The following is a 17,364-nucleotide window of genomic DNA, read 5'->3' as shown; positions in this document are numbered from 1 at the left end:
AGGGAGGAGTGATGGGGGGGATTTTTTGATCCTTAATCTGTATTATTTTCTAGTTGTGATTTATAAATGACAGTTGTTACATAATGCTCCTTTTTATACCTTTTATATAAATATAAAATCTTAACTGTTTGAGGATCATGTGGATATGGACAGAGCTCGCGGGGGTGATGCTCTTTTTTCGCACTGATGTTGTGGAGGTGGAATACGCAAAAAAATCTTCTCGCACATTCCTTAATCTTCATCCTCCCAAGTGCAAAGGTCTGAAATACAAATTAATGCACGCATCTACCTTTTCCTATGTGAGCACGCAGTTCTGGAACACGTTACCACGCAACCTGAAAACGGTCTATGAACTGACCAATTTCCAAAAACTACTGAAAACCTATCTCTTCGATAAGATATATCACAAAGATCAGCACGTGTAATTGTACAATCTTTAATACATCCAGAAATGTCTTATATCGTCTTTTGCTTTAACACTATCATGTATTTCACTACCATGTAACCCCAAACCCTCTGTAAAACCAAATGTATATTCTCTTCTATTTCCAGTATCCATGATGAATTGTAAGCCACATTGAGCCTGCAAAGAGGTGGGATAATGTGGGATACAAATGCAATAAATAAATAAAATCAGGTATTGTGTTGGTGGGGCTCAACAATGTGTATGCATAGAATTGGACCTTGTTGTTTTTGAATGCATCTTATTTGTGGCTATAAAGATAACATAATGTTTAAAATTGTAATTATTTAACAGTAAACACAATCTTAATACTTGTTTGATACATGATACCAAACTCTGCAACAGGGTGGACACCTTGGAGGGTGTGGATGACATGAGGAAGGCCTAGCGAAGCTGGAGGAATGGACCAATATTTGGCAACTAAGATTTAATGCTAAAAAATGCAGGGTCATGCACTTGGGTCGCAAGAATCTGAGGGAACGGTACAGTATGGGGGTGAAGTGCTTCAGTGTACGAAGGAAGAGCGGGACTTGGGAGTGATTGTGTCTGATGACCTTAAAGTTTCCAAACAGGTAGAAAAAGCAACACTCAAAGCCAGACGGATGCTTGGGTGCATAAAAAGAGGGATGACCAGCAGGAAAGAGGAGGTGATAGTGCCATTGTATAAGTCTCTGGTGAGGCCCCATTTGGAGTACTGTGTGCAGTTCTGGAGACCGCACCTACGAAAAGATATAAACAGGATGGAGTCGGTCCAGAGAGTGGCTACAAAATTAGTAAGCGGTCTGGAATACAAAAAATATAAGGACAGGCTTATGAACCTCAACATGTATACGCTGGAAGAGAGGAGGGAGTTAGGAAATATGATAGAGACGTTTAAATATCTCAAGAGCATTAATGTACAGGAAGTGAGCCTTTTTCAACTGAAGGAAAATCCTGGAACGAGGAGGCATACGATGAAGTTAAGAGGGAATAGGCTTAGGAGTAATCTAAGAAAGTATTATTTCACGGAAAAGGTGGTGTAGGCATAGAATGGCCTCCCGGTGGAGGTTGTGGAGGACTGTGTCAGAATTTAAAAAGGCATAGGATAAGCATGTGGGATCGCTTAGGAAAAGGAAGAATTAGGGGTTACAGAAGATGGGCAGACTGGATGGGCCATTTGACCTTTATCTGCTGTCATGTTGCTACATCCTTAAAAAGATGGTGTGTGCCTTGACAATTCTTGCACCTTGTAAGTGTGCCACAAGGTGAAAAAGGTTGAAAATCACTGATCTAGATGTTCTCAAGTTTATATTAGAGATGGCACTAACACACCATTGCATACCTACTTTGGATACGAATTATAATTATCAAATGTTAACATACTATCCATGTGCTCGTGATAAGAGCCTTAATTGTCCCAGGTGTTGCTTATACCTTTATTGTATTGATTTTTCATTGTTCGTAACTGCTTGTTTTACATATACATGTCAAATTTTCAATAAAAAATGTATTGAAGTGGAAAAAAAATGTTTAGAGAAGTAAATTTGGGTGACAATAGAAAATAAGGTTCATTACACCAGATCCTAGTCCTGGTTCTACAAATCAGCAAGAAAGAATTAGTAAGTCACAAAAAGGAAAGACACTTCACAATCAAGCCCCTTGTTACCAGGACTGAGGTCAATTCCATAAGGCACACAGAAAAGAGAAGACAGGACACTTTAAGAGACAACAAATCTTATTTTTGTGATATTGTGAAAGTTACATCGGTTCACAGTCGTATGGGTGATGTTCAGGTGCTTTGCACTACTCATCCACCCACAATCCACTTGCCTTCAAATAATTTTCTTGAAGATCTTAAGGGGTCTTTTATGAAGTGGTGGTATGCCCAACATGGGTTTACCATTCGCTAATCCCGAACTACTGCTGGGCTACCGCAGCAGCCTGGTGGTAGTTCCCACCCACCCTCAGCGTGTGTCACTTCCGGTGCTACAGTGTTTACCCAGTGGTAATTGGGCAGTGACGCATGCTGCCTGGTTACCGCCGGGGTTAGTGCGGGAGCCCTTGCTGCACAGTCATTTCTTAATAAAAAAAGACAGCCTTTTATGCGCAGCAGTAAAAGGGGGCCTCAGTGAGCGTCAAAAATATGTGCTGGCACCAGCACAGGCCTCCTTTTGCCGCAGCTTAGTAAAAGGACCCCTTAGTTTCTTCGGCCTCCCATTGCTGTTCTGTCATTGCCTTGACAACAGCGGAATCCCTGCTCAGCAATGTGCTAATCTGTTCTATTGCCAGGGAGGGAGCTAGAGAGCAATATCTCACTACAGTTCAGAGGGCAACTGGTTTCCTCGACAGCAGAACTGGTGAATAATTTTTTAGATTCCTTTGCTCAAAGTATTAGACAAGGATGCCCCTTATATCCACTTTCACTTGATTAGCAATTGCTGTTAGACAAACTAAGGAAACATATTTGCTTATTGTTAAATGACATTGTTTAGATATGAAGTTATGAAGGGACCTGGGAAGTTAGTATAACTTATATAGGTTTTGTGAAATCTAATTTGCATATTATGAAAGGTAGTTATGTCTGTTTCTGGCCCTTTTAGCCAAGCAACATACCTATTAAGGTATATCATTTGTATTGTGCTGACATTGTATCATATCTATGTTACAGTATATAAATGTTCTTCCTTGCTTCCTATTATGGTATCATTTGCATTCTGCTGACATTTATCATGTTCCTGTTATGATTGTTTTACAGTGCTGCTAAATTAGTATATTTCTGTATCATGTTAGTCCTATTACTAGCTTTCAATTTGCCACATTGAGGGGCCCTTTTACACAGCGGCGGTAAGCCTAATGTGGGCTTACCACTCACTAAAAGAGAAGTACTGCCGGGCTACCGCAGCAGCCCTGCGGTAATTCCCACCCCCAGCACGCACCATTTCCAGTGCTGGTGTGTACCCGGCAGTAATCAGGCGGTGCTGTGCCCTGCCCGGTTACTGCTGGGGTAGTGTGGGAGCCCTTACCACCACCTCAATGGGTGGCGGTAAGGGCTCCCATCCAAAATGGGCACACGGCAATTGCTTCACTTGCTGCATGCCCATTTCTTTAAAAAAAAAAACCCTGCCTTTTACCTGCTGTGTTAAAAAGGGGGCCTTGACGCACATCAAAAACACGCGCCAACGCCAGCACAGGCCCACTTTTGCCACAGCTTCAGAACCCCTGATTGTATTTATGCTTATATTTGGTAATTTTACTATTGTTTTTGCTGTTAACGCAATTTTAAACTTTATGTCAAGCTGTACCTGCTCTACACCACCTTGGGTGATTCTCTTCATAAAACCTGTTAATAAATCTCTGCAGGTAATATGTTAATCTGTCTCAGTTGAGACGTCTCTATTTCCAAATGATTAAATACTTGCATTTGGATCTTTCAGATTATGTCAATATGTCCCAAACCAGATGCCCCTCTCCTTCTATTAATTTACAAAGGCTACTTTAGATCCTTATTCATTTCAGTACAAAGGGCTGGATAACATACGATGATCTTTACTACTATGGAAAATGTGAAGGTTAATTTTAAAAGTTAGTTTACTGTACTCCATTGTACTTTATTTTAAGAAGTTACTGTACTCTATTGTGGTAGGGAAGACTTGCACCAGCATGTTTTCTGAGTTACTCTGGAAAAAGTAACCTCCACATAGAGGATAGAAATGAAAAATGAACAAAGAGAAAGCAGGCTTAATCTTACATTTCATTTCAATATCACAGTGTATGCACATTTTGATTAAGACAGATTGTGGATATGAAACTGGAGGAATGAAAGCAATCTTCAGTGGCCGGAGGTGGAAACCAGTATTTCGTCTACTCTTGTGCCATTTTCCAGACTGAGCTCCTACAAACATGTTAAGCAAATTGTAGTATTAATATCAATTTTCAGAAACCAGATCTTTCACTGAAAATTTAACTGCAGAAACACCATAAAAATATTTCAGTGGTACACCCTAATATTTAAAATGAACTGTTTTAACATTTAATTAGTCTGGGCATATGGATGCTGGATCAGGTATTAACATAAAGAGAACTTATAGCTTTCCAGACGATAAGGCTGAAGTTTAACTTAGCAAGTTCTCAAAGATTTAAGGGGACAATTTTAGACCTACTCATGGTGCCTGCAAGCTAATTTTCAAAGGGAACTCCTTGTAGCCCAGTAAATTTGTTCTTAAGAATGCTTTCCTCCATTTTACCCAGAAACAATATCAGGGTCATGGGTCTATACTCAATAAGCCCTGGAGTGCTTTTTTGAAATTAGCATTATATTGGTTTCCCTCCATTCCTGAGGTATAGTAGAATATTTTAATGATAGGTTACAGATTACCAGTATCATGTCTGCCATTTCATATTTGAATTTGTTCAGAATTCTGGAATAAATATAGTGGCACAGCCATAGTAGGCCGGGACCCACCCAATTTGGGTTCAGGCCCACCCACCCTAAACCTGTGCTCCAAATCTGTGCACGTGTGGAGACCAGCAGCGGCGGCGGTAGTGGCAGCACAGAGACTGCCCAAGCTACCGTTCAGTAAGAAGGAAGCCTTTGGGTGGTGGGGCTTGCAGATCCCCGCCAGCTCCGGTATTTGCTTAAGCTGGGGTGGGGCACCAGGGAGGAGGTAGCAGTGAAGAAATTTTGGGCCTACCCAGTTTACTTTCAGGCCTGCCTAAATTGCCTGGCTACGCCACTGGATAAATACCATCAGTCTTTTTTTTTTTTGTAAACAATTATCGTTATTTACTGTTTTGTAAGACAGCAGCTATAAATAACAACTTTGTACAGCCTTGACTTAACCTTGCAAACATGATTAGCATATGGGGTGAATTCTATATATGGCGCCAAAACAATCGGCACCAAAAAGTGCTATTCTATACACCATGCTTAGTCGCGGTTTGTAGAATAGCGTTTATGCCCGGGAATCGTGACTAACTTTAGGCTCAAGGAAAAAAAGGGGCAGACGATCTGCAAGCTCCAAGATGGAAAATATACAAAGCAGATCGTTGATGAATAAAAATGATTTTAATAATAAATTAGAATATGCATACACTAGCCCGACACAGGCCGTGTTTCGCCCTACTGGGCTGCTTCAGGGGCTCTTCAATGTTTCTCCACTACCAAAGGAGGAGTAAAATGATAAAAGCAACTGTGATATAATATACAGTTGATATCTTGAAAAAACGGCTCTCTCAGAGATGTTGAAACCAATGATCAATAGCATACAATCAATCAGACAGTCACTTATCTCCCAGAATGCCGGCATTCTGGGAGATAAGTGACTGTCTGATTGATTGTATGCTTTTATCATTTTACTCCTCCTTTGGTAGTGGAGAAACATTGAAGAGCCCCTGAAGCAGCCCAGTAGGGCGAAACACGGCCTGTGTCGGGCTATTGTATGCATATTCTAATTTATTATTAAAATCATTTTTATTCATCAACGATCTGCTTTGTATATTTTCCTTCTTTCTAACTTTAGGCTCAGCCATTTGCACCAACTGAAACATGGTGCAAATGTACATATGTACATTAGGTACATATCCCCCCTCATTCTATAACAACGCGTGTAAATATTAGGAACACCCTCCATTCATGTCAGACTTGTGAGTTTTTGTACCAAGTAGAGCGCTGCTGAGCCTGGTACTCAGACCAGGTTCTGCTTGGCAGCCGGACAACCCCGGATTTCACCTGTGCTGACTGCCGTTCCCCAGAGGTTGAGCCCCTAGGTGCGGGCGGCCTGCAGGACTTACGAGACGGAGCTGGAAGCGGGGTGGTGAATGTATCGGCCAGGCAGGTAGCAGGCAAGAGAGTGATACAGGTACAGGAAAAGTCAATAGGCAGGCAGCAGGCATGGGAGTAATCCAGGAACAGGCAATGTCAATAGGCAAACAACAGGCAAGAGAGTAATCCAGGCACAGGTAAAGTCAGTAGGCAGGCAGCAGGTCAAGAGGGTAATCCAGGTACAGGTAAAGTCAGTAGGCAGGCAGCAGGCAAGAGAGTAATCCAGGTACAGGCAAAGTCAATAGTAAGGCAGCAGGCAAGAGAGTGATCCAGGTACAGGCAAAGTCAGCAACGAGGGACAAGTAGATAAGAAGCAAACTACTGAGCAAGTAACACCTACCAAAGTAAAAGCCGAAGCATGGAGTCCAGGAAGAGCTCAGCTGATAAAGTGCTGGCATCTGACATCAGCATGAACCAGCAGGGAGAAGGAGCACTGCCATAGGACAAGAGCAGGGGAAGAAGGAACCAGAAGACCAATAGGAGAGAAGCAAGGGAAGCCAGGCAGAGAGAGAGCAGACACAGGTGCATGGAAGCAAAGCAATTAAGGAGCCTAGAAGCCAGGCAGAGAGAGAGAGAGAGAGCAGACACAGGTGCATCCATGCAAAGCAATTAAGGAGCCTGCAACCACCGCTCTCTGAACAAACCCAGAGAAGAACTACACATACATGGCTCAGGGCATGCGTTGAGGTAGGGGACATGACACTTCCGCCCATGACTCTCCCATTTCCATGCCCCCTTTTTGAAATTGTGCATAAAATTCAGGTGCGGATTCCACACATAAATTTACGTGCATATATTTCAATTAAATCTAATTAGTGCCAATAATTGGTGTTAGGCCAATTATCAATGCTAATTAGCTCATTATTCAATTAAATTTGCATGCACAATTTTAGTGACTTTTTATAGAATTTGGGGGATAATGTGCAAGAATATCTATCTTTAGATTAGGTTAGCAGTGTTCCTTGCCAATCACTGATACTGATCAGCTTGATTGAAGGATACGTGTTGGAGATAGGGTGGGAAAGGGAGATGGAAAGGACAGGGGGTGGAAGGGGAAAAAGTAATGTCATATGGGAAATGCAGCCTTAAAGGTGGGAGATACAATTGCATCAGTCTTCATGAGCTGCTACAATTTACAGATCATGGCACGAAAGCGGGAGTTGTTTTTGCAAAAAGGATGCAATGCATGAAAAAATGTGCAACATATCCAGGAATGTATAAAAATGCTGACATTCTGGAATTCTGCATGGTTTTTCACTCTTTGCACCCTTCTGCAAAGGCATTCACAAACCAAAGACATTCTCTGTAGTAAATTTTCATGAGTAGTCTACAACACTTGATAGGTCATTTAAATTCATAACTAATGAGCTGCCACAATGAAAAACATGCAAAGTAGCTCATTATATACAGATTTTGAAATCTGGGGTATGGAAATATATTTATTGACTGTGTTTTGGAAGAACGATATCTGCCCCTCAATGCGGGATAGTTATCTTTTTTTAGCCAGTGCAGTAGCAAATTTTCATAGGAAGCTAACTTTTGCGAGACAAGGCTGACAATCCATGAGGTTGGCTTCAAGTCTCTGAACTATCGCCTACAAAAAGTGGTGCAGGATTAGTTATCTTCCCACCATTCTCTGCAGGGTTTTGAAACAAAGAGCTAATTTTGCTTTGCTGCTCCATATTTACCCTACTTTACTTTTCTTTTCTTTACTTTATTTCTTATTAGTTGCCAATATTCCCATATAGAATTTAATGCGACTTACATCCAGAAAAGAAGTACATTCTTCAGAGTTACATGGTGAAATTTACAACATAGCGAAAGGGGGCTCAAATATCATATAATAAACTAAGTTCTGGTGGTCATTGATTCTTGTACATTTTGTAAAACATGTCTTTTGAATAGATAGGCTTTCAACTGTTTACAGAATGTTCCAAAATGAGTTATGGTCCTTATCTGGATTGATAACTCATTCCAGTATTTTGCGGATAGGTAAGGTAAGGTCAATGTATGTAATGATCTGAATCTGATGCCTTTGGGAGAAGGAAATGACAGATCCAAGAGATTGCCGGCCAGTCTCCTATTCCTAGGTTTAGGTAATAACATCTATTGATTAAGTATTCTGGTGAATTTCCATACAGTGTCAGATAAATCATTGTGCAGAGCTTGAAGATCCCTCTTGCCTCCACCAGGAGCCAGTGCAATGCTATATATACTGGGGTAACTCTTTCGAATTTAGACTTGGTGAAGGTTAGTCATGATGCTACATTTTGCACTGATTGCAGTCTTTTTCTAACTGATGTGGAGCAACCAACATATAGCACATTGCAATAGTCAATCTGTGCTAGAATGACGGACTGTACCATCAAACTGAAATTATCAACATTAAAACAGTGACGTACTCGCCTGAGCTTTCTAAAGACATTAAATGCTTTTTTGATGACCTTTTGACAGTGATTTTCCAGATTAAGATGTCTGTCCACCAGGATCCCTAATACTCATATCCCTGCTGTGTGGCAATACCGACACAGCCCATTCAAAGTGAACGGGTTGTGTTGGCATTAGTGCACTGGCAGCCACTAGCACGGCTTAGTAAAAAGGGAGGTTAGTTTTTAGACTTGGTCATTTATCCTGAAATTCCGTATAGATTATCCAAAGTTTGGCATGCAGTTTTGGGCACGGATCTCAGATCTGCACCTAAAGTAATTGACTAAATTGATAATCAATAGTAGGCCTTAATAAACCCTAATTGACAACAATTGCTGGTTAGGTATGGATTTGTGATCTGCGTCTATTCTATAACCTGCATGCCCAATTAATCTCATGTGCATCTCCAAAGGGGGCATGGGCAGGTCACTGGTATACCCAGGAATGTAGCTGCAGAGATATAGAATATTTCCATTTTTACCCCTAGAGTAGTTAGTTTGCACCTAAAGTTACATGTGAAAATGACTTAAGCAAGTATTATATAAAGATAGTTCCATGCAGAGCTGCCCATATATAATTTATGCTTAGCTTGCGTCATTTCTGTGCCTGCCTATCTTTGGATGGCATTTACAGAATCTGGTCCTTAATGCTCCAACTGAATTCCTTGCAGACTTTAATTTTTATAGACTTGAAACATGCTTTATTAGTAGTTTTTTCCCTCATTCACAAATTTTCCTAAGATTCTCTTTTGGCCTCCTTTATTAATACACTATAATTTAATTTGCTAGTTCTTGAGCTCGTTTCTACACATTTTCCTCATTAGTTGGGGCTTTTAATTTTTGAAGGATGCTTTTTTTTTGGCTTAAATAGTCTTTTTCCAAGCACCATATAGCAATACTGGCAGTCACTGTGTCTTTTTTCGAACATTATGAATTATATTTTATCTCTGTTTCCAAGATGACATTTTTAAATGATCTCCACACCTCCTGCAGACCTCTAACCTTGCAAGTACGTCAGTTTCCTTTTAAATTCTTCATTTAATCATAATCTCTCTTTTTAAAGTTAAAAACTACTGAAGTCATTTTGTAGTATTCTCTTATGAGTAATTATATCAAATCTCATTGTGTTATGATTATTATTGCCAAGCAGTTCCACCATGTTCATGGTTTGCACCAGGTCCTGTGTTCTACTGAGAACAAGCTTTATAGTAGCTCCTATTTTCATTGGTTCCAGGAACAACTCCAAGGGAGTCATTTATGATATGTGGAAACTTCACCTCCCTCACATGCCCTGAGGCAACATTTACTCAGTCTATACTGGAGTATTTGAAACCTTCCATGAATATTTAAGGTTTGTTAACATTTCAGTCTGTTTCACCATCCTGGTCATGTGGATGGTAATATATCCCCACTGCTATACTTTCTCATTCATGGGCTTTTGTCCATTCTGCCCTTATCCCCCTAAACATGTTTTTGTGTTGTGGTCTTTTAGGAGAGGAATGTAAGTAAAGATTATACTCCATCATCATAATGCTTGATTAAAGCATATCTGTGACTTGAAATGTAACATAGTAAATGACATCAGTTAAAAGACCTATATGGTCCTTCCAGTTTGCCCAACAAGGCAACTAGAGTTGTACCTGCCAAACCATGCAGGTTACACTCCTTCATGAGTAAACATTAGTATCAACAACAAGATGGTCAGCATTACATGATTAATCCAACAATACTGCTAACATTTTTCTTGCTAATTTTAACCTTAAGATCTCTTCCCCTCCCCCACTGCATCTGGTCTTTATGGAAGATGATGTAAGAGATTTACCAGAAATGGCGTTCAAGGGTGATGATGCGGAGGAACTGAAAGAAATATCAGTGAACCTGGAAGACGTACTGAGCCAAATCGATAAATTAAAGAGTAGTTAATCACCTGGACTGGATGGTATGCAAACATGAAATTGCTGATCTACTGTTAGAAATTCCTTCAAAATAGTACATATGAATGCAAGTAATTCTCTCTTCAAGTAATTTCCTCTTCATTTGTCGGAGGAAAAGACTTCAGATTCTCTGCATGCGCCCTAGCACGTATCATTCAGATTGCAGGCTGCTACCTCTCCTCTGCAGATGATTATCTGTTCTAATTGGGATAAGGTGCAGAATCGTCATCAGTCTAAAAAAACCTCCGCTGTTCTCAGTTATATTTCTTTGTACATAGTTTTTTGTCTTTTTTATTTTATAGAGTTACAATAGCTGTGCACTTATCTGGGCTGTAGAATGTTCAGTCGGAAGCGCTGTTAGCAATCTGTAACCTGTTGTTAAAGTCATTCGTAGTACCTGAAGATTGGAGGGTGGCCAATGTGACGTCAATTTTTAAAAGGGGTTCCAGGGGTGATTTGGGAAATTACACTAAATAGTAGAAACTTATAAAGAATAAAATTACAGAACACATAAATAAATATGTTTTAATCAGACAGAATCCGCTTGGTTTCAGCCAAGGGAAGTCTTGCCACACCAATTTGCCTCATTTCTTTGAAGGCATGAATAAACGTGTGGATAAAGGTGAGCCGGTTGATGTAGTGTATCTAGATTTTCAGAAAGCTTTGATAAAGTTCCTCATAAGAGACTGCTGAGAAAATTAAAGAGTCATGAGACAGAAGGCAATGTTCTGTTGTGGATTAGGAATTGGTTATTGGACAGAAAATAGAGGGTAGGGTTAAATAGCCATTTCTCTCAATGGAGGAGAGTGAATAGTGGAGTGCTGCAGATCTGTACTGGGACCAGTGCTATGTAACATATTTATAAATGATCTGGAAATTGGAATGATGAGTGAGGTGATTAAATTTGCAGATGACACAAAATTATTCAAGGTTGTTGAACACATGCGGACTGTGAAAAATTGCAGGAAATTAGAAGAATGGGCATCCAAATGGCAGATGAAATTTAATGTGGACAACTGCAAAATGATGAACATTGGGAAAAATAATCTGAATCATAGTTACCTGATGATAGGGTCCACCTTAGGAGCCAGCACTCAAGAAAAAGATCTAGGTGTTGTTGTAGAGAATACACTGAAATCTTCTGCCAGGTGTGTGGCGGTGGCCAAAAAAGCAAACAGGATGCTAGGAATTAGTAGGAAAGGGATGATAAATAAGACTGAATGTACTATAATGCCTCTATATTGCTTGCTCCATGGTGCGACCTGAACTTGAGGATTGCGTTTAGTTTTGGTCATTGTATCTCAAAAAAGATATAGCAGAATTAGAAAAGGTTCAAAGAAGAGCGACCAAAGTGATAAAGGGGATGGAACTCCTCTCATATGAGGAAAGGCCGAAGAGGTTAGGGCTCTTCAGCTTGGAAAAGAGATGGATGAAGGAAGATATGATTGAGGTCTCCAACATCCTGAGTGTTGGTGTAAAGTGAATCGATTTTTTACTGTTTCAGAAAATACATAAAGTTGCATGGAAATACTTTTAAAACACATAGGAGGAAATATTTTTTTCACTCAACAAATAGGTAAGTTCTGGAACTCTTTGCTGGAGGATGCAGGAACAGCAGTTATTGTATCTGGGTTTAAAAAAGGTTTGGACAAGTTCCTGGAGGAAAAGTCCATTGTCTGCTATTGAGATAGACATGGGGAAGCCACTGCTTACCCTGGGATTGATAACATGGAATGTTGCTTCTATTTGGGTTTCTGCCAGGTACCTGTGACTTGGATTGGCCTCTGTTGGAAACAGGATACTGGGTTAGATGGACCCTTGGTCTGATCCAGTATGGCTATTCTTATGTTCTCATAGCATATTTTGATCCTGATCTGTCTTTTTGCAATTTTCGGGACACAGATCATAGAATTCTGCCTGTAACTGGTCTTACTTCCTAACTGTGGAGTGCCATTTAGAAGAGTTGCCTTGAAGCGCCATTTAGAAGAGTTGACATTCAAAGTTCATGGTTCCCCTTTTGGAAGGAGGCTCCTGGGCTGAGCGTCTGGACTCTGAGCCTACGGACTCATTTTCCTTTCTGCCAGAGAAGAACTACACGCACATGGCTCAGGGCAGTGCCAGTCAAGTGTGCATATTAACGGGACCCCGCACAGCCCGAGGACGCCGCTTGCGTTGAGTTAGGGGACATGACAAAAAGAGGGCGTGAAACCATTAAGAGGTAAATGGGTGGGATCCGTGCGGTCCGCTTGGAGGATTCAACCTGGCGGGCTGCCTGACGGGCAGCGGCCGGCCGCCTGTGGATGGTGGATCCACGCCGCCCCCCCCCCCCGACCGGGGGGTACGTCAGGCCCATACCCAGCTGTCACCAGCCCTCAGCTGCCCACGCAGGTGTTTGTTTGATCCGTCCAGGGGGGCTAAGCTGCAACGAGTAGGAGGGCTGCCGCTGTGGGCACGGAAGCCCGGGGCGAGGGCCCAGGTGGAGACACCGCAAGTGCAGATCTTGGTGGTAGTAGCAAATATTCAAATGAGAACTTTGAAGGCCGAAGTGGAGAAGGGTTCCATATGAACAGCAGTTGAGCATAGGTCAGTTGGTCCTATGAGATAGGCGAGGGACGGGCGATGGCCTCCGTCACCCTCGGCCGATCAAAAGGGAGTTGGGTTCAGATCCCTGAACCCGTAGTGGCGGAGACGGGCGCCGCAAGGCGTCCAGTGCAGTAACTCGACCGATCCCGGAGAAGCCGTGGGAGCTCCGAGGAGAGCTCTCTTTTCTTTCTGAAGGGCATGGCACCCTGGAATGGGTTCACCCCAAGAGAGGGGCCTGAGCCTTGGAAAGCGTTGCGGTTCCTGCAGCTCCCGGTGAGCTCATGTCGGCCCTTGAAAATCCGGGGGAGAGGGTGTAAATTTTATGCCGGGCCGTACCCATATCCGCAGCAGGTCTCCAAGGTGAACAGCCTCTGGCAGGTTAGAACAATGTAGGTAAGGGAAGTCGGCAAGTCAGATCCGTAACTTCAGGATAAGGATTGGCTCTATGGGCTGGGTCGGTCGGGCTGGGGCATGAAGCAGGGCTGGGCGCACTGCGGCTAGACGAGTCGCTGCCCTGCGTACCCCACGGTGCAGCAGCGACGACTCTGGATGCAAGCCGGGCCCTTCCCATGGATCGCCCCAGCTGTGGTGGGCACCTCTCCCCCCCACCTCACCCTTGCCGGGCTTGTGGCGGCCAAGCGTTCATAACAACGTCATTTTTTGATCCTTCGATATTGACTCTTCCTAGCATTGTGAAGCAGAATTCACCAAGCGTTGGATTGTTCACCCACTAATATGGAACGTGAGCTGGGTTTAGACCGTCGTGAGACAGGTTAGTTTTACCCTACTGATGATGGGTCATTGCAATAGTAATCCTGCTCGGTACGAGAGGAACCGCAGGTTCAGACATTTGGTGTATGTGCTTGGCTGAGGAGCCAATGGGGCGAAGCTACCATCTGTAGAATTATGACTGAACACCTCTAAGTCAGAAGCCCCCCTAAACAGAATGATACCGCAGTGCTGAGGAGCCTCGGTTGGCCAGGGATAGCCGGTTGCTTGGCTGGAGAGGAGAGCTGCACACCTCGGGACTGGAGCGTGGACAGAAGGGGGCCGCCTCTCTCCCATAGCGCACTGCACGTTTGTGGGGAACCTGGTGCTAAATCATTCTTAGACGACCTGATTCTGGGTCAGGGTTTCGTACATAGCAGAGCAGCTACCTCACTGTGATCTATTGAAAGTCATCCCTTGAGCCAAGCTTTTGTCTCTTTCTCTCTCCTACCTGCGCCTCCCTCTCTCCCTTGAGGGAGGGAGCAGGTGGGTGGCGGGCCCGGCAGAAGGGCGAGCACTCCACCGAGAGAGTGGCTCACATCGCTAGAATCCTTCTCTCTTCCCCACACGCGGCCTGGAGAACCAGATGGCCTGTGTGGCAAGGGCGGAAATTCGGGGCCAAGAGCCCAGCCACTCGAGGAGGCACCAGATGGTCCGGACGGTGAGCATGGAAACGGGGCAAAGAGCCCAGGTGGCCGAAGGAGCACCAGATGGCCCTTCCAAGGCTTGGGAAACCAGATGGCAGGAGACCCCACAGGACTGAGCTGGCTGAAGTCAGAGGGGGGGGGAGGGCTTAATAGTCGCCAAGGGGGAGATGGGGAGAGGGGGGCCTTAGTAGTCGGACCGGTGTGGGCCCGTGGGCTAGAGCTTAATAGTCGGGGCTGCGGAGTTCACTCACTCAGCCCTTCTCATGGAAGCGTAAGATGGGCAGGACGGGGTGCCTTCCTGGAGAAAGGGACAGAGGGTGAAGGGGTATTGGGGGGGGGAGGTGCAGTCTATCAGGCAGCGGATGCACCCGGGGCTGGGGAGAGACTGAGAGTGAAGGGCCCATGTGAATGTCCTACCCGCAGGAGAAGGTGCAATCTCCAGTGGCCGGTGGATGCCTCAGAGGGGGGAGAGAGAGAGAGAGTGAGATATGGAGGGTGAAGGGCCTGCCTGAAGGTCCTGCCTGCTGGGGCAAGAAGCTGCAATCTCCCAAAAGGGAGATCTTCCAGCAGCTGCAGTGACCTTGTTTGCAAAAAGATTAACTTTTGAAGGTCACTTCAAGTGGCACATAATAACAAGACGTTTTTAATCCTTTGGATAAGCTACTTCACATGACCACAATGTTCCTGAAGTGGGTGGGGGTTGCTATTGGATCCAGATCATACAGGATTATTAAGTGAAAACACATCTGTACTGACATTTTTTACAATCCCTCTATTTAAAAAAAAAATGCCCAGAAGATGTTTGCAGAGAAAGGAGGTTTAAGTCTTCACTAACGTTTCAGGCTCACTTCAAGGTCATTAAGCCAGTGAGGAAAGCTTTGCCTGTTGCAGTTCCTTTCCAAGTGGCTGTCTGGAGTCTGGTCTAGGCGTGCTCGGCAGTGGCTTCATGCAGGGCTTCAGCACAGTACTGTAGCGACTCAGCCAGTGCACTGGAGAGATGGGAGGCATGAGGAGGGCTCTGCCCGGTAAGTATTTAACTCCATTCTTTTACATCACAAAACTATGCTAGTTTAGACGGCATGAAATAAGGATCTAAGCTATTTTTCTCACTAGTAAACGCTGCTCAATTCCAAGGAGCCAGGTTACAGGGAAAACAAAAGTGCAGAGACTGCCAGCTGCAGGCGATTAACTCTAAGTTTCTCTCCTAATTTCAAGCGTACTCTGTTCCTTCCTGCCAGAGATACACAAAAGGAGTATTTCTATATGTTGCTCAAACATTTCTATACTTTGGCAATGCCTGTTTAATTACAAATGCTGGTGAAGTAGATCAGTCCCTCGTCGGCGAGTAGCTGGTTAGTTGTTGTACATTAAGACACTTCCTGAGCTGGAAGTAGCTTAATGTACAACGTAAGATACTTCCATAGTCTCAAGCTGTGGGTCTCTTTCTGGCATCACTTTTATTACCTGATTAATGAAATGGAACATACGAAATCAAGAAAGACTGGTGGCTGCTTAGTGTTTATTTGTCTCAGGGGTAGTGGAGGGAAGACGACGTTTGGTGTCCTGCCAGGCATCAATCAGTTCAAAAGGAAGACATTTATATCTAAAACAAACTTTGAACACCTGAAGGTCATGCTTCTTGCAAATCATATGTATTTTAAGCAAACTGCATTTAGTTGTGCCAGAAGGAAGCATATATTGTTGCATTTCATGACTTTGAACTGATTAGGGCTGGCAGTTTATGGATTTGCTATCCTTGGACTTTCATTTTTCAACTCTTTGGTGCTCAAACACTTTTTTAAAATTCCATGAAGCCTCTACAACATGAATTGGTGACAGTGAAATCAGTTGCCAGCACTTGCTTATACCAAAGTGTACAATATTGCATAGTGCTACATACAGTGAGCCCAGATGTTTCCACTGTCCCTGCTTACTGAAATAATTCACCAGCGTAGAGAACTGTTAACTCTGTGATCTGTGCCTGTAATACAGAAGGGGTACAGGCAGATGGCAGCGGGATCCTACCAAACTGAGGGGGCTTTGTTGCAGCATGCCCAGAGAGATAACGGAAATTAAAGACAAGTACAGAAAATTCACTGTTACCACTTTAAACGTACAGCTATGAAGGTTTTATTGTGGATTTGAAACACACAGTATACAGTACTGCCAGCTGCTATAAAAAAAAAAGCCCCAGTTTACATTGGGCAGAAGTGGGTGGTAACTTAAGAAACTGTTGGTCAAACATACCACAGGGAAAAGAGCAGCAGCTAGGCTCCTAATTCCGACCTGCTATTTCCCAAGAATATACTTTAGTTCTGTCTGGAATGAAGTGCTTTGTTCTCCTGGGCTGAGCTGGTTTTCAGGTTTATTCCTTTTTACCCTCTGCTCTCCTCAGCTGTCTCAACGATATGACTTGGTTTTGTTCTACCTGGTTACCTCACTGCCTGGTTTCCCCACTTAGCTCTTGTTCATTCTCACCTGCTCCCTGTAATCACATACTTTCTTTGCATATCTTTCATTATTATTACTATTAATTTATTATTTTCAAACCGGGTTCTATTCCCACTGCAGCTCCTTGTGACTGTGGGCAAGTCACTTAACCCTCCATTGCCCCACATACAAAATAAGTACCTGTCTATAATACGTAAACCACTTTGATTGTAACCACAGAAAGACAGTATATCAAACCCTATCCCCTATCCCTTTCAAGTATTGTAGGTTTTTAAACAGCAGAGAAGGAAAA

The 17,364-nt window shown here is 43.2% G+C and overlaps 1 protein-coding gene across 2 annotated transcripts in view; it reads left to right on the top strand.

Moving 5' to 3' along the window:
• The window catches only part of JCAD (junctional cadherin 5 associated), a 235,912-nt gene that overhangs the window by 122,679 nt on the left and 95,869 nt on the right, over positions 1–17,364 (top strand). The window contains exon 1 of one of the 2 annotated variants that reach the window (XM_030199264.1): positions 15,548–15,646. The exons of the other annotated variant lie outside the window; for it this stretch is intronic. The gene's annotated coding sequence lies outside the window, so the exon portion shown is untranslated. Of the gene's footprint in view, positions 1–15,547; positions 15,647–17,364 lie in introns of those variants that run through there. 2 annotated transcript variants of the gene reach the window in all.

This window comes from Microcaecilia unicolor, chromosome 1, assembly GCF_901765095.1.
Source record: "Microcaecilia unicolor chromosome 1, aMicUni1.1, whole genome shotgun sequence".
In the NCBI taxonomy this organism is placed as follows: Eukaryota; Metazoa; Chordata; class Amphibia; order Gymnophiona; family Siphonopidae; genus Microcaecilia; species Microcaecilia unicolor.
The sequence above is the reverse complement of the archived record's forward strand: the minus strand, read 5'-3'. Positions and strand labels throughout refer to the sequence as shown.